The 16,762-nt window shown below is 53.4% G+C and overlaps 24 non-coding genes across 24 annotated transcripts; 8 read left to right on the forward strand and 16 right to left on the reverse strand.

The window, feature by feature from the left end:
* Positions 1-45: 45 nt before the first annotated feature.
* On the reverse strand, positions 46-117 carry TRNAE-CUC (transfer RNA glutamic acid (anticodon CUC)). The gene has a single exon. It is a non-coding gene; the product is annotated as a tRNA-Glu (tRNA).
* Positions 118-747: 630 nt separating this feature from the next.
* Positions 748-819, reverse strand: TRNAE-UUC (transfer RNA glutamic acid (anticodon UUC)). The gene has a single exon. It is a non-coding gene; the product is annotated as a tRNA-Glu (tRNA).
* A 243-nt stretch (positions 820-1,062) lies between these two features.
* On the forward strand, positions 1,063-1,145 carry TRNAL-UAA (transfer RNA leucine (anticodon UAA)). Its single transcript has one exon. It is a non-coding gene; the product is annotated as a tRNA-Leu (tRNA).
* Positions 1,146-2,271: 1,126 nt separating this feature from the next.
* TRNAE-CUC (transfer RNA glutamic acid (anticodon CUC)) lies at positions 2,272-2,343 on the reverse strand. The gene has a single exon. It is a non-coding gene; the product is annotated as a tRNA-Glu (tRNA).
* Positions 2,344-2,973: 630 nt separating this feature from the next.
* Positions 2,974-3,045, reverse strand: TRNAE-UUC (transfer RNA glutamic acid (anticodon UUC)). The gene has a single exon. It is a non-coding gene; the product is annotated as a tRNA-Glu (tRNA).
* Positions 3,046-3,288: 243 nt separating this feature from the next.
* On the forward strand, positions 3,289-3,371 carry TRNAL-UAA (transfer RNA leucine (anticodon UAA)). Its single transcript has one exon. It is a non-coding gene; the product is annotated as a tRNA-Leu (tRNA).
* A 1,126-nt stretch (positions 3,372-4,497) lies between these two features.
* TRNAE-CUC (transfer RNA glutamic acid (anticodon CUC)) lies at positions 4,498-4,569 on the reverse strand. The gene has a single exon. It is a non-coding gene; the product is annotated as a tRNA-Glu (tRNA).
* Positions 4,570-5,199: 630 nt separating this feature from the next.
* Positions 5,200-5,271, reverse strand: TRNAE-UUC (transfer RNA glutamic acid (anticodon UUC)). Its single transcript has one exon. It is a non-coding gene; the product is annotated as a tRNA-Glu (tRNA).
* Positions 5,272-5,514: 243 nt separating this feature from the next.
* On the forward strand, positions 5,515-5,597 carry TRNAL-UAA (transfer RNA leucine (anticodon UAA)). Its single transcript has one exon. It is a non-coding gene; the product is annotated as a tRNA-Leu (tRNA).
* A 1,126-nt stretch (positions 5,598-6,723) lies between these two features.
* Positions 6,724-6,795, reverse strand: TRNAE-CUC (transfer RNA glutamic acid (anticodon CUC)). The gene has a single exon. It is a non-coding gene; the product is annotated as a tRNA-Glu (tRNA).
* Positions 6,796-7,425: 630 nt separating this feature from the next.
* TRNAE-UUC (transfer RNA glutamic acid (anticodon UUC)) lies at positions 7,426-7,497 on the reverse strand. The gene has a single exon. It is a non-coding gene; the product is annotated as a tRNA-Glu (tRNA).
* Positions 7,498-7,740: 243 nt separating this feature from the next.
* TRNAL-UAA (transfer RNA leucine (anticodon UAA)) lies at positions 7,741-7,823 on the forward strand. The gene has a single exon. It is a non-coding gene; the product is annotated as a tRNA-Leu (tRNA).
* A 1,126-nt stretch (positions 7,824-8,949) lies between these two features.
* Positions 8,950-9,021, reverse strand: TRNAE-CUC (transfer RNA glutamic acid (anticodon CUC)). The gene has a single exon. It is a non-coding gene; the product is annotated as a tRNA-Glu (tRNA).
* A 630-nt stretch (positions 9,022-9,651) lies between these two features.
* Positions 9,652-9,723, reverse strand: TRNAE-UUC (transfer RNA glutamic acid (anticodon UUC)). The gene has a single exon. It is a non-coding gene; the product is annotated as a tRNA-Glu (tRNA).
* A 243-nt stretch (positions 9,724-9,966) lies between these two features.
* On the forward strand, positions 9,967-10,049 carry TRNAL-UAA (transfer RNA leucine (anticodon UAA)). Its single transcript has one exon. It is a non-coding gene; the product is annotated as a tRNA-Leu (tRNA).
* A 1,126-nt stretch (positions 10,050-11,175) lies between these two features.
* TRNAE-CUC (transfer RNA glutamic acid (anticodon CUC)) lies at positions 11,176-11,247 on the reverse strand. Its single transcript has one exon. It is a non-coding gene; the product is annotated as a tRNA-Glu (tRNA).
* A 630-nt stretch (positions 11,248-11,877) lies between these two features.
* TRNAE-UUC (transfer RNA glutamic acid (anticodon UUC)) lies at positions 11,878-11,949 on the reverse strand. The gene has a single exon. It is a non-coding gene; the product is annotated as a tRNA-Glu (tRNA).
* A 243-nt stretch (positions 11,950-12,192) lies between these two features.
* TRNAL-UAA (transfer RNA leucine (anticodon UAA)) lies at positions 12,193-12,275 on the forward strand. The gene has a single exon. It is a non-coding gene; the product is annotated as a tRNA-Leu (tRNA).
* Positions 12,276-13,401: 1,126 nt separating this feature from the next.
* On the reverse strand, positions 13,402-13,473 carry TRNAE-CUC (transfer RNA glutamic acid (anticodon CUC)). The gene has a single exon. It is a non-coding gene; the product is annotated as a tRNA-Glu (tRNA).
* A 630-nt stretch (positions 13,474-14,103) lies between these two features.
* Positions 14,104-14,175, reverse strand: TRNAE-UUC (transfer RNA glutamic acid (anticodon UUC)). Its single transcript has one exon. It is a non-coding gene; the product is annotated as a tRNA-Glu (tRNA).
* A 243-nt stretch (positions 14,176-14,418) lies between these two features.
* TRNAL-UAA (transfer RNA leucine (anticodon UAA)) lies at positions 14,419-14,501 on the forward strand. The gene has a single exon. It is a non-coding gene; the product is annotated as a tRNA-Leu (tRNA).
* Positions 14,502-15,627: 1,126 nt separating this feature from the next.
* On the reverse strand, positions 15,628-15,699 carry TRNAE-CUC (transfer RNA glutamic acid (anticodon CUC)). The gene has a single exon. It is a non-coding gene; the product is annotated as a tRNA-Glu (tRNA).
* Positions 15,700-16,328: 629 nt separating this feature from the next.
* TRNAE-UUC (transfer RNA glutamic acid (anticodon UUC)) lies at positions 16,329-16,400 on the reverse strand. Its single transcript has one exon. It is a non-coding gene; the product is annotated as a tRNA-Glu (tRNA).
* Positions 16,401-16,643: 243 nt separating this feature from the next.
* TRNAL-UAA (transfer RNA leucine (anticodon UAA)) lies at positions 16,644-16,726 on the forward strand. The gene has a single exon. It is a non-coding gene; the product is annotated as a tRNA-Leu (tRNA).
* The last annotated feature ends 36 nt before the right edge of the window (positions 16,727-16,762 follow it).

The following is a 16,762-nucleotide window of genomic DNA, read 5'->3' on the forward strand; positions in this document are numbered from 1 at the left end:
CTGACCTGCGGGAAGGAAAAGCATTCAAGGGCAGAAGAAGGACTGTTCCCTGACCGGGAATCGAACCCGGGCCGCGGCGGTGAGAGCGCCGAATCCTAACCACTAGACCACCAGGGAACCCACAGCCATACAGCAAAAGTTCCTACACTGCTCTCCTAGTGACAAAGCTCATGGGGGCTGAAAGCATATTTTATTCTACAGCGAATATGAATCAGAACTTGAAAAAACACTCATGATTCCACCAGACTGTTTGTCACTTCCAAGCACAGGCCATCCCCTCCCCCGTGCTACTGAACCGACGAATTCCTGTACAATCGGGATCCCCGGGAAATCACAAGAGGGACACCTAGTGGCCGCTGATAGCTCAAAGACAGCTGGTACACCTTCTCACACCTACCTCGTTATTCAGCTTGCTGGAAGAATACATTGCGAATGACCGATTCAAGAGTGCAAGGGAGAAGAGTGCTCCAAAGTAGATGTATACATCGCAGCCGGGTTTTCCAGCAATTTACCTTTCTGATGAGCTGGTACTGCACTTTACGCCCACATAGAGCACCTGACTGGGTGGGGGACTGCGTGCGCATGAAGGTGGCTGAGGGCAATGGGAGCAAAGCAACCTGGGACACAGGGGACCCAGCCCCTTTCCTCTGCTTTCGTCTATAGGTCGGGGTGCCTTTTTAAGGACCTTCGATTAAAAAAAGCTGAGCTGCGTGGACAAATTACGCACGTCTACGTCTTAGAGGGATCTTCCCTGACCGGGAATCGAACCCGGGCCGCGGCGGTGAAAGCGCCGAATCCTAGCCACTAGACCACCAGGGAGGAGATGCTCTTGTGAGCCTGCCTTGCTCACTTCCTTATTGTGACTAAGCTAACTCCACTGTATAGATTGCCCATAAAGTACGAGTGGGGAAAAGTTAGGTGTCACACAGTGTGTTTGTCATAAGCAATTACCTTTATCCTCCTGCAAAAGCCTTTTTACTCTGCAATCACCTCTTGCTGGACAGCCTGCGCTGGAGCAGCCAGCATGAAAAGGGAGCTGAGTAAGGCAGGACCTAGGGTCTCACCAGGGTGGCCGAGTGGTTAAGGCGTTGGACTTAAGATCCAATGGACAGTTGTCCGCATGGGTTCGAGCCCCATCCCTGGTATGGGTTTTCAGCGGGTGTGTAGGAACTTGCAGATGCTTTTGTAAAGCATTTTCCTCTGCCCTCCTCACCCTCCCAGTGCCCTTCCTTAACAGTCCCAATTCACGTCTCAGCTGTGGGGTCTGCTGCTACTCTGCACTTAGCATGGATGTTTGCCAAAGCAATGCAGTGCCACCTACGCAGAGCCCCTGCTTAGAGAAATACACCTCCTATGTCTTTTCCCACTGAAGGGAGCAGGAGGAAGTACTTGCTTCCTGGGGAACATGGGCCTGCCACTGGAATTTGTTAACCCGCCTCTTGCGGATTTCTCCCCTTTCTTTGATTTACACCTGCAGGCTCTCCCTTGCCATCGGAGCAGGATCTGCTGATGCAGGCCCGGCTGGATCAAATGTGCAAAGGCTTGTCCCCAGGCCTCGGGAAAAAATTGAGCAGAGATTCCCGCCTCCGCCTCCGCCTCCTCTTGCCTTCCGAACGGGCTTTCAAACGGGCAATGCCCTGACGGGTCCCCCACGCCCCATCCTGCCCATGCCCACACCCCTGTATATGAGGGTGACCCATGTCCCTCACCCTCCATGCTCGAACGGAAGACACGTGTGTCCTGAGGGGAGCGCCAGACAGGCATTTCTCCGGCCAGGCAGACCCCTGCAGCACCCGTTAGGCTCCAAAGCCTGTACATTCCCAAGATGCCACTGGTCACTATGCAAATCAGACAGCCCTGGCCACACCCTCTCCGCCGCTGGGCTCTGCTGCTTTCGGTACGTGCAGCTCAGCTTTTTCTTACCCTGAACCAGACTTCCGTTTCAGCAAAAAGGTGGGTTGCAGTGGGTCCGGGATGCCATTTGGAGACAAAGCCTGCGGCCCTGTCAAAGATGACTTCCTGCCGCACACCATGTGGTCAGAAGCCTACGAAAAGAAGCGCACCTCGGAATACAGAATCTCACTTCCTCAAGAGCCTTGCACAAGAGATTTTCCTCCCGCCGAGGAAAGCAACTCAAAGGGAACCTTGCGAAAATCAAATTAGGAGCCAGATTGCGGGATGCTAGGCAAACTGTTTGTCAGAAAAGCAAATTCATTTTGAGAAGCCCTGACCTGCGGGAAGGAAAAGCATTCAAGGGCAGAAGAAGGACTGTTCCCTGACCGGGAATCGAACCCGGGCCGCGGCGGTGAGAGCGCCGAATCCTAACCACTAGACCACCAGGGAACCCACAGCCATACAGCAAAAGTTCCTACACTGCTCTCCTAGTGACAAAGCTCATGGGGGCTGAAAGCATATTTTATTCTACAGCGAATATGAATCAGAACTTGAAAAAACACTCATGATTCCACCAGACTGTTTGTCACTTCCAAGCACAGGCCATCCCCTCCCCCGTGCTACTGAACCGACGAATTCCTGTACAATCGGGATCCCCGGGAAATCACAAGAGGGACACCTAGTGGCCGCTGATAGCTCAAAGACAGCTGGTACACCTTCTCACACCTACCTCGTTATTCAGCTTGCTGGAAGAATACATTGCGAATGACCGATTCAAGAGTGCAAGGGAGAAGAGTGCTCCAAAGTAGATGTATACATCGCAGCCGGGTTTTCCAGCAATTTACCTTTCTGATGAGCTGGTACTGCACTTTACGCCCACATAGAGCACCTGACTGGGTGGGGGACTGCGTGCGCATGAAGGTGGCTGAGGGCAATGGGAGCAAAGCAACCTGGGACACAGGGGACCCAGCCCCTTTCCTCTGCTTTCGTCTATAGGTCGGGGTGCCTTTTTAAGGACCTTCGATTAAAAAAAGCTGAGCTGCGTGGACAAATTACGCACGTCTACGTCTTAGAGGGATCTTCCCTGACCGGGAATCGAACCCGGGCCGCGGCGGTGAAAGCGCCGAATCCTAGCCACTAGACCACCAGGGAGGAGATGCTCTTGTGAGCCTGCCTTGCTCACTTCCTTATTGTGACTAAGCTAACTCCACTGTATAGATTGCCCATAAAGTACGAGTGGGGAAAAGTTAGGTGTCACACAGTGTGTTTGTCATAAGCAATTACCTTTATCCTCCTGCAAAAGCCTTTTTACTCTGCAATCACCTCTTGCTGGACAGCCTGCGCTGGAGCAGCCAGCATGAAAAGGGAGCTGAGTAAGGCAGGACCTAGGGTCTCACCAGGGTGGCCGAGTGGTTAAGGCGTTGGACTTAAGATCCAATGGACAGTTGTCCGCATGGGTTCGAGCCCCATCCCTGGTATGGGTTTTCAGCGGGTGTGTAGGAACTTGCAGATGCTTTTGTAAAGCATTTTCCTCTGCCCTCCTCACCCTCCCAGTGCCCTTCCTTAACAGTCCCAATTCACGTCTCAGCTGTGGGGTCTGCTGCTACTCTGCACTTAGCATGGATGTTTGCCAAAGCAATGCAGTGCCACCTACGCAGAGCCCCTGCTTAGAGAAATACACCTCCTATGTCTTTTCCCACTGAAGGGAGCAGGAGGAAGTACTTGCTTCCTGGGGAACATGGGCCTGCCACTGGAATTTGTTAACCCGCCTCTTGCGGATTTCTCCCCTTTCTTTGATTTACACCTGCAGGCTCTCCCTTGCCATCGGAGCAGGATCTGCTGATGCAGGCCCGGCTGGATCAAATGTGCAAAGGCTTGTCCCCAGGCCTCGGGAAAAAATTGAGCAGAGATTCCCGCCTCCGCCTCCGCCTCCTCTTGCCTTCCGAACGGGCTTCCAAACGGGCAATGCCCTGACGGGTCCCCCACGCCCCATCCTGCCCATGCCCACACCCCTGTATATGAGGGTGACCCATGTCCCTCACCCTCCATGCTCGAACGGAAGACACGTGTGTCCTGAGGGGAGCGCCAGACAGGCATTTCTCCGGCCAGGCAGACCCCTGCAGCACCCGTTAGGCTCCAAAGCCTGTACATTCCCAAGATGCCACTGGTCACTATGCAAATCAGACAGCCCTGGCCACACCCTCTCCGCCGCTGGGCTCTGCTGCTTTCGGTACGTGCAGCTCAGCTTTTTCTTACCCTGAACCAGACTTCCGTTTCAGCAAAAAGGTGGGTTGCAGTGGGTCCGGGATGCCATTTGGAGACAAAGCCTGCGGCCCTGTCAAAGATGACTTCCTGCCGCACACCATGTGGTCAGAAGCCTACGAAAAGAAGCGCACCTCGGAATACAGAATCTCACTTCCTCAAGAGCCTTGCACAAGAGATTTTCCTCCCGCCGAGGAAAGCAACTCAAAGGGAACCTTGCGAAAATCAAATTAGGAGCCAGATTGCGGGATGCTAGGCAAACTGTTTGTCAGAAAAGCAAATTCATTTTGAGAAGCCCTGACCTGCGGGAAGGAAAAGCATTCAAGGGCAGAAGAAGGACTGTTCCCTGACCGGGAATCGAACCCGGGCCGCGGCGGTGAGAGCGCCGAATCCTAACCACTAGACCACCAGGGAACCCACAGCCATACAGCAAAAGTTCCTACACTGCTCTCCTAGTGACAAAGCTCATGGGGGCTGAAAGCATATTTTATTCTACAGCGAATATGAATCAGAACTTGAAAAAACACTCATGATTCCACCAGACTGTTTGTCACTTCCAAGCACAGGCCATCCCCTCCCCCGTGCTACTGAACCGACGAATTCCTGTACAATCGGGATCCCCGGGAAATCACAAGAGGGACACCTAGTGGCCGCTGATAGCTCAAAGACAGCTGGTACACCTTCTCACACCTACCTCGTTATTCAGCTTGCTGGAAGAATACATTGCGAATGACCGATTCAAGAGTGCAAGGGAGAAGAGTGCTCCAAAGTAGATGTATACATCGCAGCCGGGTTTTCCAGCAATTTACCTTTCTGATGAGCTGGTACTGCACTTTACGCCCACATAGAGCACCTGACTGGGTGGGGGACTGCGTGCGCATGAAGGTGGCTGAGGGCAATGGGAGCAAAGCAACCTGGGACACAGGGGACCCAGCCCCTTTCCTCTGCTTTCGTCTATAGGTCGGGGTGCCTTTTTAAGGACCTTCGATTAAAAAAAGCTGAGCTGCGTGGACAAATTACGCACGTCTACGTCTTAGAGGGATCTTCCCTGACCGGGAATCGAACCCGGGCCGCGGCGGTGAAAGCGCCGAATCCTAGCCACTAGACCACCAGGGAGGAGATGCTCTTGTGAGCCTGCCTTGCTCACTTCCTTATTGTGACTAAGCTAACTCCACTGTATAGATTGCCCATAAAGTACGAGTGGGGAAAAGTTAGGTGTCACACAGTGTGTTTGTCATAAGCAATTACCTTTATCCTCCTGCAAAAGCCTTTTTACTCTGCAATCACCTCTTGCTGGACAGCCTGCGCTGGAGCAGCCAGCATGAAAAGGGAGCTGAGTAAGGCAGGGCCTAGGGTCTCACCAGGGTGGCCGAGTGGTTAAGGCGTTGGACTTAAGATCCAATGGACAGTTGTCCGCATGGGTTCGAGCCCCATCCCTGGTATGGGTTTTCAGCGGGTGTGTAGGAACTTGCAGATGCTTTTTTAAAGCATTTTCCTCTGCCCTCCTCACCCTCCCAGTGCCCTTCCTTAACAGTCCCAATTCACGTCTCAGCTGTGGGGTCTGCTGCTACTCTGCACTTAGCATGGATGCTTCCCAAAGCAATGCAGTGCCACCTACGCAGAGCCCCTGCTTAGAGAAATACACCTCCTATGTCTTTTCCCACTGAAGGGAGCAGGAGGAAGTACTTGCTTCCTGGGGAACATGGGCCTGCCACTGGAATTTGTTAACCCGCCTCTTGCGGATTTCTCCCCTTTCTTTGATTTACACCTGCAGGCTCTCCCTTGCCATCGGAGCAGGATCTGCTGATGCAGGCCCGGCTGGATCAAATGTGCAAAGGCTTGTCCCCAGGCCTCGGGAAAAAATTGAGCAGAGATTCCCGCCTCCGCCTCCGCCTCCTCTTGCCTTCCGAACGGGCTTCCAAACGGGCAATGCCCTGACGGGTCCCCCACGCCCCATCCTGCCCATGCCCACACCCCTGTATATGAGGGTGACCCATGTCCCTCACCCTCCATGCTCGAACGGAAGACACGTGTGTCCTGAGGGGAGCGCCAGACAGGCATTTCTCCGGCCAGGCAGACCCCTGCAGCACCCGTTAGGCTCCAAAGCCTGTACATTCCCAAGATGCCACTGGTCACTATGCAAATCAGACAGCCCTGGCCACACCCTCTCCGCCGCTGGGCTCTGCTGCTTTCGGTACGTGCAGCTCAGCTTTTTCTTACCCTGAACCAGACTTCCGTTTCAGCAAAAAGGTGGGTTGCAGTGGGTCCGGGATGCCATTTGGAGACAAAGCCTGCGGCCCTGTCAAAGATGACTTCCTGCCGCACACCATGTGGTCAGAAGCCTACGAAAAGAAGCGCACCTCGGAATACAGAATCTCACTTCCTCAAGAGCCTTGCACAAGAGATTTTCCTCCCGCCGAGGAAAGCAACTCAAAGGGAACCTTGCGAAAATCAAATTAGGAGCCAGATTGCGGGATGCTAGGCAAACTGTTTGTCAGAAAAGCAAATTCATTTTGAGAAGCCCTGACCTGCGGGAAGGAAAAGCATTCAAGGGCAGAAGAAGGACTGTTCCCTGACCGGGAATCGAACCCGGGCCGCGGCGGTGAGAGCGCCGAATCCTAACCACTAGACCACCAGGGAACCCACAGCCATACAGCAAAAGTTCCTACACTGCTCTCCTAGTGACAAAGCTCATGGGGGCTGAAAGCATATTTTATTCTACAGCGAATATGAATCAGAACTTGAAAAAACACTCATGATTCCACCAGACTGTTTGTCACTTCCAAGCACAGGCCATCCCCTCCCCCGTGCTACTGAACCGACGAATTCCTGTACAATCGGGATCCCCGGGAAATCACAAGAGGGACACCTAGTGGCCGCTGATAGCTCAAAGACAGCTGGTACACCTTCTCACACCTACCTCGTTATTCAGCTTGCTGGAAGAATACATTGCGAATGACCGATTCAAGAGTGCAAGGGAGAAGAGTGCTCCAAAGTAGATGTATACATCGCAGCCGGGTTTTCCAGCAATTTACCTTTCTGATGAGCTGGTACTGCACTTTACGCCCACATAGAGCACCTGACTGGGTGGGGGACTGCGTGCGCATGAAGGTGGCTGAGGGCAATGGGAGCAAAGCAACCTGGGACACAGGGGACCCAGCCCCTTTCCTCTGCTTTCGTCTATAGGTCGGGGTGCCTTTTTAAGGACCTTCGATTAAAAAAAGCTGAGCTGCGTGGACAAATTACGCACGTCTACGTCTTAGAGGGATCTTCCCTGACCGGGAATCGAACCCGGGCCGCGGCGGTGAAAGCGCCGAATCCTAGCCACTAGACCACCAGGGAGGAGATGCTCTTGTGAGCCTGCCTTGCTCACTTCCTTATTGTGACTAAGCTAACTCCACTGTATAGATTGCCCATAAAGTACGAGTGGGGAAAAGTTAGGTGTCACACAGTGTGTTTGTCATAAGCAATTACCTTTATCCTCCTGCAAAAGCCTTTTTACTCTGCAATCACCTCTTGCTGGACAGCCTGCGCTGGAGCAGCCAGCATGAAAAGGGAGCTGAGTAAGGCAGGACCTAGGGTCTCACCAGGGTGGCCGAGTGGTTAAGGCGTTGGACTTAAGATCCAATGGACAGTTGTCCGCATGGGTTCGAGCCCCATCCCTGGTATGGGTTTTCAGCGGGTGTGTAGGAACTTGCAGATGCTTTTGTAAAGCATTTTCCTCTGCCCTCCTCACCCTCCCAGTGCCCTTCCTTAACAGTCCCAATTCACGTCTCAGCTGTGGGGTCTGCTGCTACTCTGCACTTAGCATGGATGTTTGCCAAAGCAATGCAGTGCCACCTACGCAGAGCCCCTGCTTAGAGAAATACACCTCCTATGTCTTTTCCCACTGAAGGGAGCAGGAGGAAGTACTTGCTTCCTGGGGAACATGGGCCTGCCACTGGAATTTGTTAACCCGCCTCTTGCGGATTTCTCCCCTTTCTTTGATTTACACCTGCAGGCTCTCCCTTGCCATCGGAGCAGGATCTGCTGATGCAGGCCCGGCTGGATCAAATGTGCAAAGGCTTGTCCCCAGGCCTCGGGAAAAAATTGAGCAGAGATTCCCGCCTCCGCCTCCGCCTCCTCTTGCCTTCCGAACGGGCTTCCAAACGGGCAATGCCCTGACGGGTCCCCCACGCCCCATCCTGCCCATGCCCACACCCCTGTATATGAGGGTGACCCATGTCCCTCACCCTCCATGCTCGAACGGAAGACACGTGTGTCCTGAGGGGAGCGCCAGACAGGCATTTCTCCGGCCAGGCAGACCCCTGCAGCACCCGTTAGGCTCCAAAGCCTGTACATTCCCAAGATGCCACTGGTCACTATGCAAATCAGACAGCCCTGGCCACACCCTCTCCGCCGCTGGGCTCTGCTGCTTTCGGTACGTGCAGCTCAGCTTTTTCTTACCCTGAACCAGACTTCCGTTTCAGCAAAAAGGTGGGTTGCAGTGGGTCCGGGATGCCATTTGGAGACAAAGCCTGCGGCCCTGTCAAAGATGACTTCCTGCCGCACACCATGTGGTCAGAAGCCTACGAAAAGAAGCGCACCTCGGAATACAGAATCTCACTTCCTCAAGAGCCTTGCACAAGAGATTTTCCTCCCGCCGAGGAAAGCAACTCAAAGGGAACCTTGCGAAAATCAAATTAGGAGCCAGATTGCGGGATGCTAGGCAAACTGTTTGTCAGAAAAGCAAATTCATTTTGAGAAGCCCTGACCTGCGGGAAGGAAAAGCATTCAAGGGCAGAAGAAGGACTGTTCCCTGACCGGGAATCGAACCCGGGCCGCGGCGGTGAGAGCGCCGAATCCTAACCACTAGACCACCAGGGAACCCACAGCCATACAGCAAAAGTTCCTACACTGCTCTCCTAGTGACAAAGCTCATGGGGGCTGAAAGCATATTTTATTCTACAGCGAATATGAATCAGAACTTGAAAAAACACTCATGATTCCACCAGACTGTTTGTCACTTCCAAGCACAGGCCATCCCCTCCCCCGTGCTACTGAACCGACGAATTCCTGTACAATCGGGATCCCCGGGAAATCACAAGAGGGACACCTAGTGGCCGCTGATAGCTCAAAGACAGCTGGTACACCTTCTCACACCTACCTCGTTATTCAGCTTGCTGGAAGAATACATTGCGAATGACCGATTCAAGAGTGCAAGGGAGAAGAGTGCTCCAAAGTAGATGTATACATCGCAGCCGGGTTTTCCAGCAATTTACCTTTCTGATGAGCTGGTACTGCACTTTACGCCCACATAGAGCACCTGACTGGGTGGGGGACTGCGTGCGCATGAAGGTGGCTGAGGGCAATGGGAGCAAAGCAACCTGGGACACAGGGGACCCAGCCCCTTTCCTCTGCTTTCGTCTATAGGTCGGGGTGCCTTTTTAAGGACCTTCGATTAAAAAAAGCTGAGCTGCGTGGACAAATTACGCACGTCTACGTCTTAGAGGGATCTTCCCTGACCGGGAATCGAACCCGGGCCGCGGCGGTGAAAGCGCCGAATCCTAGCCACTAGACCACCAGGGAGGAGATGCTCTTGTGAGCCTGCCTTGCTCACTTCCTTATTGTGACTAAGCTAACTCCACTGTATAGATTGCCCATAAAGTACGAGTGGGGAAAAGTTAGGTGTCACACAGTGTGTTTGTCATAAGCAATTACCTTTATCCTCCTGCAAAAGCCTTTTTACTCTGCAATCACCTCTTGCTGGACAGCCTGCGCTGGAGCAGCCAGCATGAAAAGGGAGCTGAGTAAGGCAGGGCCTAGGGTCTCACCAGGGTGGCCGAGTGGTTAAGGCGTTGGACTTAAGATCCAATGGACAGTTGTCCGCATGGGTTCGAGCCCCATCCCTGGTATGGGTTTTCAGCGGGTGTGTAGGAACTTGCAGATGCTTTTTTAAAGCATTTTCCTCTGCCCTCCTCACCCTCCCAGTGCCCTTCCTTAACAGTCCCAATTCACGTCTCAGCTGTGGGGTCTGCTGCTACTCTGCACTTAGCATGGATGCTTCCCAAAGCAATGCAGTGCCACCTACGCAGAGCCCCTGCTTAGAGAAATACACCTCCTATGTCTTTTCCCACTGAAGGGAGCAGGAGGAAGTACTTGCTTCCTGGGGAACATGGGCCTGCCACTGGAATTTGTTAACCCGCCTCTTGCGGATTTCTCCCCTTTCTTTGATTTACACCTGCAGGCTCTCCCTTGCCATCGGAGCAGGATCTGCTGATGCAGGCCCGGCTGGATCAAATGTGCAAAGGCTTGTCCCCAGGCCTCGGGAAAAAATTGAGCAGAGATTCCCGCCTCCGCCTCCGCCTCCTCTTGCCTTCCGAACGGGCTTCCAAACGGGCAATGCCCTGACGGGTCCCCCACGCCCCATCCTGCCCATGCCCACACCCCTGTATATGAGGGTGACCCATGTCCCTCACCCTCCATGCTCGAACGGAAGACACGTGTGTCCTGAGGGGAGCGCCAGACAGGCATTTCTCCGGCCAGGCAGACCCCTGCAGCACCCGTTAGGCTCCAAAGCCTGTACATTCCCAAGATGCCACTGGTCACTATGCAAATCAGACAGCCCTGGCCACACCCTCTCCGCCGCTGGGCTCTGCTGCTTTCGGTACGTGCAGCTCAGCTTTTTCTTACCCTGAACCAGACTTCCGTTTCAGCAAAAAGGTGGGTTGCAGTGGGTCCGGGATGCCATTTGGAGACAAAGCCTGCGGCCCTGTCAAAGATGACTTCCTGCCGCACACCATGTGGTCAGAAGCCTACGAAAAGAAGCGCACCTCGGAATACAGAATCTCACTTCCTCAAGAGCCTTGCACAAGAGATTTTCCTCCCGCCGAGGAAAGCAACTCAAAGGGAACCTTGCGAAAATCAAATTAGGAGCCAGATTGCGGGATGCTAGGCAAACTGTTTGTCAGAAAAGCAAATTCATTTTGAGAAGCCCTGACCTGCGGGAAGGAAAAGCATTCAAGGGCAGAAGAAGGACTGTTCCCTGACCGGGAATCGAACCCGGGCCGCGGCGGTGAGAGCGCCGAATCCTAACCACTAGACCACCAGGGAACCCACAGCCATACAGCAAAAGTTCCTACACTGCTCTCCTAGTGACAAAGCTCATGGGGGCTGAAAGCATATTTTATTCTACAGCGAATATGAATCAGAACTTGAAAAAACACTCATGATTCCACCAGACTGTTTGTCACTTCCAAGCACAGGCCATCCCCTCCCCCGTGCTACTGAACCGACGAATTCCTGTACAATCGGGATCCCCGGGAAATCACAAGAGGGACACCTAGTGGCCGCTGATAGCTCAAAGACAGCTGGTACACCTTCTCACACCTACCTCGTTATTCAGCTTGCTGGAAGAATACATTGCGAATGACCGATTCAAGAGTGCAAGGGAGAAGAGTGCTCCAAAGTAGATGTATACATCGCAGCCGGGTTTTCCAGCAATTTACCTTTCTGATGAGCTGGTACTGCACTTTACGCCCACATAGAGCACCTGACTGGGTGGGGGACTGCGTGCGCATGAAGGTGGCTGAGGGCAATGGGAGCAAAGCAACCTGGGACACAGGGGACCCAGCCCCTTTCCTCTGCTTTCGTCTATAGGTCGGGGTGCCTTTTTAAGGACCTTCGATTAAAAAAAGCTGAGCTGCGTGGACAAATTACGCACGTCTACGTCTTAGAGGGATCTTCCCTGACCGGGAATCGAACCCGGGCCGCGGCGGTGAAAGCGCCGAATCCTAGCCACTAGACCACCAGGGAGGAGATGCTCTTGTGAGCCTGCCTTGCTCACTTCCTTATTGTGACTAAGCTAACTCCACTGTATAGATTGCCCATAAAGTACGAGTGGGGAAAAGTTAGGTGTCACACAGTGTGTTTGTCATAAGCAATTACCTTTATCCTCCTGCAAAAGCCTTTTTACTCTGCAATCACCTCTTGCTGGACAGCCTGCGCTGGAGCAGCCAGCATGAAAAGGGAGCTGAGTAAGGCAGGGCCTAGGGTCTCACCAGGGTGGCCGAGTGGTTAAGGCGTTGGACTTAAGATCCAATGGACAGTTGTCCGCATGGGTTCGAGCCCCATCCCTGGTATGGGTTTTCAGCGGGTGTGTAGGAACTTGCAGATGCTTTTTTAAAGCATTTTCCTCTGCCCTCCTCACCCTCCCAGTGCCCTTCCTTAACAGTCCCAATTCACGTCTCAGCTGTGGGGTCTGCTGCTACTCTGCACTTAGCATGGATGCTTCCCAAAGCAATGCAGTGCCACCTACGCAGAGCCCCTGCTTAGAGAAATACACCTCCTATGTCTTTTCCCACTGAAGGGAGCAGGAGGAAGTACTTGCTTCCTGGGGAACATGGGCCTGCCACTGGAATTTGTTAACCCGCCTCTTGCGGATTTCTCCCCTTTCTTTGATTTACACCTGCAGGCTCTCCCTTGCCATCGGAGCAGGATCTGCTGATGCAGGCCCGGCTGGATCAAATGTGCAAAGGCTTGTCCCCAGGCCTCGGGAAAAAATTGAGCAGAGATTCCCGCCTCCGCCTCCGCCTCCTCTTGCCTTCCGAACGGGCTTCCAAACGGGCAATGCCCTGACGGGTCCCCCACGCCCCATCCTGCCCATGCCCACACCCCTGTATATGAGGGTGACCCATGTCCCTCACCCTCCATGCTCGAACGGAAGACACGTGTGTCCTGAGGGGAGCGCCAGACAGGCATTTCTCCGGCCAGGCAGACCCCTGCAGCACCCGTTAGGCTCCAAAGCCTGTACATTCCCAAGATGCCACTGGTCACTATGCAAATCAGACAGCCCTGGCCACACCCTCTCCGCCGCTGGGCTCTGCTGCTTTCGGTACGTGCAGCTCAGCTTTTTCTTACCCTGAACCAGACTTCCGTTTCAGCAAAAAGGTGGGTTGCAGTGGGTCCGGGATGCCATTTGGAGACAAAGCCTGCGGCCCTGTCAAAGATGACTTCCTGCCGCACACCATGTGGTCAGAAGCCTACGAAAAGAAGCGCACCTCGGAATACAGAATCTCACTTCCTCAAGAGCCTTGCACAAGAGATTTTCCTCCCGCCGAGGAAAGCAACTCAAAGGGAACCTTGCGAAAATCAAATTAGGAGCCAGATTGCGGGATGCTAGGCAAACTGTTTGTCAGAAAAGCAAATTCATTTTGAGAAGCCCTGACCTGCGGGAAGGAAAAGCATTCAAGGGCAGAAGAAGGACTGTTCCCTGACCGGGAATCGAACCCGGGCCGCGGCGGTGAGAGCGCCGAATCCTAACCACTAGACCACCAGGGAACCCACAGCCATACAGCAAAAGTTCCTACACTGCTCTCCTAGTGACAAAGCTCATGGGGGCTGAAAGCATATTTTATTCTACAGCGAATATGAATCAGAACTTGAAAAAACACTCATGATTCCACCAGACTGTTTGTCACTTCCAAGCACAGGCCATCCCCTCCCCCGTGCTACTGAACCGACGAATTCCTGTACAATCGGGATCCCCGGGAAATCACAAGAGGGACACCTAGTGGCCGCTGATAGCTCAAAGACAGCTGGTACACCTTCTCACACCTACCTCGTTATTCAGCTTGCTGGAAGAATACATTGCGAATGACCGATTCAAGAGTGCAAGGGAGAAGAGTGCTCCAAAGTAGATGTATACATCGCAGCCGGGTTTTCCAGCAATTTACCTTTCTGATGAGCTGGTACTGCACTTTACGCCCACATAGAGCACCTGACTGGGTGGGGGACTGCGTGCGCATGAAGGTGGCTGAGGGCAATGGGAGCAAAGCAACCTGGGACACAGGGGACCCAGCCCCTTTCCTCTGCTTTCGTCTATAGGTCGGGGTGCCTTTTTAAGGACCTTCGATTAAAAAAAGCTGAGCTGCGTGGACAAATTACGCACGTCTACGTCTTAGAGGGATCTTCCCTGACCGGGAATCGAACCCGGGCCGCGGCGGTGAAAGCGCCGAATCCTAGCCACTAGACCACCAGGGAGGAGATGCTCTTGTGAGCCTGCCTTGCTCACTTCCTTATTGTGACTAAGCTAACTCCACTGTATAGATTGCCCATAAAGTACGAGTGGGGAAAAGTTAGGTGTCACACAGTGTGTTTGTCATAAGCAATTACCTTTATCCTCCTGCAAAAGCCTTTTTACTCTGCAATCACCTCTTGCTGGACAGCCTGCGCTGGAGCAGCCAGCATGAAAAGGGAGCTGAGTAAGGCAGGACCTAGGGTCTCACCAGGGTGGCCGAGTGGTTAAGGCGTTGGACTTAAGATCCAATGGACAGTTGTCCGCATGGGTTCGAGCCCCATCCCTGGTATGGGTTTTCAGCGGGTGTGTAGGAACTTGCAGATGCTTTTGTAAAGCATTTTCCTCTGCCCTCCTCACCCTCCCAGTGCCCTTCCTTAACAGTCCCAATTCACGTCTCAGCTGTGGGGTCTGCTGCTACTCTGCACTTAGCATGGATGTTTGCCAAAGCAATGCAGTGCCACCTACGCAGAGCCCCTGCTTAGAGAAATACACCTCCTATGTCTTTTCCCACTGAAGGGAGCAGGAGGAAGTACTTGCTTCCTGGGGAACATGGGCCTGCCACTGGAATTTGTTAACCCGCCTCTTGCGGATTTCTCCCCTTTCTTTGATTTACACCTGCAGGCTCTCCCTTGCCATCGGAGCAGGATCTGCTGATGCAGGCCCGGCTGGATCAAATGTGCAAAGGCTTGTCCCCAGGCCTCGGGAAAAAATTGAGCAGAGATTCCCGCCTCCGCCTCCGCCTCCTCTTGCCTTCCGAACGGGCTTCCAAACGGGCAATGCCCTGACGGGTCCCCCACGCCCCATCCTGCCCATGCCCACACCCCTGTATATGAGGGTGACCCATGTCCCTCACCCTCCATGCTCGAACGGAAGACACGTGTGTCCTGAGGGGAGCGCCAGACAGGCATTTCTCCGGCCAGGCAGACCCCTGCAGCACCCGTTAGGCTCCAAAGCCTGTACATTCCCAAGATGCCACTGGTCACTATGCAAATCAGACAGCCCTGGCCACACCCTCTCCGCCGCTGGGCTCTGCTGCTTTCGGTACGTGCAGCTCAGCTTTTTCTTACCCTGAACCAGACTTCCGTTTCAGCAAAAAGGTGGGTTGCAGTGGGTCCGGGATGCCATTTGGAGACAAAGCCTGCGGCCCTGTCAAAGATGACTTCCTGCCGCACACCATGTGGTCAGAAGCCTACGAAAAGAAGCGCACCTCGGAATACAGAATCTCACTTCCTCAAGAGCCTTGCACAAGAGATTTTCCTCCCGCCGAGGAAAGCAACTCAAAGGGAACCTTGCGAAAATCAAATTAGGAGCCAGATTGCGGGATGCTAGGCAAACTGTTTGTCAGAAAAGCAAATTCATTTTGAGAAGCCCTGACCTGCGGGAAGGAAAAGCATTCAAGGGCAGAAGAAGGACTGTTCCCTGACCGGGAATCGAACCCGGGCCGCGGCGGTGAGAGCGCCGAATCCTAACCACTAGACCACCAGGGAACCCACAGCCATACAGCAAAAGTTCCTACACTGCTCTCCTAGTGACAAAGCTCATGGGGGCTGAAAGCATATTTTATTCTACAGCGAATATGAATCAGAACTTGAAAAAACACTCATGATTCCACCAGACTGTTTGTCACTTCCAAGCACAGGCCATCCCCTCCCCCGTGCTACTGAACCGACGAATTCCTGTACAATCGGGATCCCCGGGAAATCACAAGAGGGACACCTAGTGGCCGCTGATAGCTCAAAGACAGCTGGTACACCTTCTCACACCTACCTCGTTATTCAGCTTGCTGGAAGAATACATTGCGAATGACCGATTCAAGAGTGCAAGGGAGAAGAGTGCTCCAAAGTAGATGTATACATCGCAGCCGGGTTTTCCAGCAATTTACCTTTCTGATGAGCTGGTACTGCACTTTACGCCCACATAGAGCACCTGACTGGGTGGGGGACTGCGTGCGCATGAAGGTGGCTGAGGGCAATGGGAGCAAAGCAACCTGGGACACAGGGGACCCAGCCCCTTTCCTCTGCTTTCGTCTATAGGTCGGGGTGCCTTTTTAAGGACCTTCGATAAAAAAAGCTGAGCTGCGTGGACAAATTACGCACGTCTACGTCTTAGAGGGATCTTCCCTGACCGGGAATCGAACCCGGGCCGCGGCGGTGAAAGCGCCGAATCCTAGCCACTAGACCACCAGGGAGGAGATGCTCTTGTGAGCCTGCCTTGCTCACTTCCTTATTGTGACTAAGCTAACTCCACTGTATAGATTGCCCATAAAGTACGAGTGGGGAAAAGTTAGGTGTCACACAGTGTGTTTGTCATAAGCAATTACCTTTATCCTCCTGCAAAAGCCTTTTTACTCTGCAATCACCTCTTGCTGGACAGCCTGCGCTGGAGCAGCCAGCATGAAAAGGGAGCTGAGTAAGGCAGGGCCTAGGGTCTCACCAGGGTGGCCGAGTGGTTAAGGCGTTGGACTTAAGATCCAATGGACAGTTGTCCGCATGGGTTCGAGCCCCATCCCTGGTATGGGTTTTCAGCGGGTGTGTAGGAACTTGCAGATGC

This window comes from Triturus cristatus, chromosome 5_2 (assembly GCF_964204655.1).
Source record: "Triturus cristatus chromosome 5_2, aTriCri1.1, whole genome shotgun sequence".
Classification (NCBI taxonomy): domain Eukaryota; kingdom Metazoa; phylum Chordata; class Amphibia; order Caudata; family Salamandridae; genus Triturus; species Triturus cristatus.